Here is a 1,565-nt window from a genome sequence, read left to right on the forward strand (position 1 = left end):
AGCTTCCCACTGTAAATGCAGTCACAGCTTAATATCTGAGCCATCACAAAGCTGCCAGGTAAAACATTATTAAGGGTTACTTTTACTTTGACAAATCTGCAGTCAGAAAATTCTTTTCTTGTGGGAGCCTATTGTGCATTTCACTGCTATATTCTTGGGGTGAATCGTACTAAGCCAATTTATCAACCTTGACAGTAGAAGTCGGGAGTTATCTGCCGTGCAAAAGCTCCCTGGAAATTATTCTGAGACAACTGCTTTTCTTGTTGGAAATGAGCAGCCAGGGAAAGCAGCTGTAGCCAGGACTGAGGGGGCTGCAGGTCATGGTCCCCACTGCTTCCTGGGACTCTGCTGCCTCATTAATAAATGTATGTGGGTCTCGGTTCTCCAGCTCCGAGCTCTGGGGCAGACGTTAGTCCGAGTGCTGACCACAGGAAAGAAATGGAAGTGGCCGAGGAGGAAGGATGGAACAGCCTGGGCAGATGCTGAAAACAGCGTGGAGCTGAGACCACTGTGACAGGAAAAGCCCATGTTGCAGGAAACGGGATGGAAAGCCATCCAGATTTCTCTGTTTAAATCAGCTGGGGGTCGGGGGGAACTCGTGTCATCCACAGCTGATAAGTCATCAGATGGTAAAGGGCTAACTGGTTTAGGAAAATATGTTGCTGACATTCTGCTTCCCACTGGGGCTTTTGTTTTGTTTTGTTTGCTTTTTCTTTTATTTTTTGCAGACCAAAATGGAGTTTTATTTTGTCCTGACAGTGGAAGCCACAGATTCAGAAGGACTGGGAGGCTCTTCTCTACCTGGGCATGTGATGCAGAGGAGGTGGAGAAGAATTGAAATGGGAAGACTGTGTCAGCAACCCATCTATCAGCACTTCACTGAGCCTCAGTTTTCACATCTGTGAAATGGGGGTAACAACTACCTCACACGCTGAGGATGAGAATAAATGAGCTTCAAATACAATGTGAAAGTCTTTGGTTAACTTCAAAGCTCCATGAAATGCTAGCTGCCAGCATTGATATGGAAAGATGTCTATTTCTTTTTCTCATTTAGAGTTGGCACTTTGGCTATTTGAAACTACTGATTATAGTGCCTTGTACATTCTAGTACTTAGAAACTCTTCCTATATGGCACAGAATCTATTATAACTGTAGCCAAAATGTAGCAATCTTTAAACTGCAAAACCACAGTACAAGTAAAGTTGAGAGCAAAATGATTCAGGAGGTGAAGAAAGGACAGGGCAGTGAAATATCATCTCTTAATTTAATACATATATGATGTTAAAGAAGCAAAAAGACCCTGCTTTATTCGGGAAGGACCAAGTTTTCTTTAGCTCAACAAGAACATAAACTTCGGAGCATAACCAACCAACCAACTACCAGCAAGCTAACCAAATGACAACACTGTCTAGATGGCAGTAAACCATAACCTGCCATGAAATTATGGTTATTTTCAATTCCTGGAAGTTTTTCCAAATGTTTTTCCTAAAGCTCATGTCACATGAGCAAGCTCCACATATTCTGTCCTTTTACTTCACAGCCAAGGCCAGGCACCAAGCTCAGAG

General features: G+C 43.1%; 1 protein-coding gene across 1 annotated transcript in view; it reads right to left on the reverse strand.

Moving 5' to 3' along the window:
• Positions 1-1,565, reverse strand: part of ADAM12 (ADAM metallopeptidase domain 12) — a gene marked incomplete at its 3' end in the record, with an annotated part of 93,207 nt that overhangs the window by 14,742 nt on the left and 76,900 nt on the right. The gene's annotated exons all lie outside the window — the stretch shown is intronic.

Source organism: Galeopterus variegatus, unplaced genomic scaffold, assembly GCF_000696425.1.
Source record: "Galeopterus variegatus unplaced genomic scaffold, G_variegatus-3.0.2 Scaffold5185, whole genome shotgun sequence".
NCBI classification, from domain to species: Eukaryota; Metazoa; Chordata; class Mammalia; order Dermoptera; family Cynocephalidae; genus Galeopterus; species Galeopterus variegatus.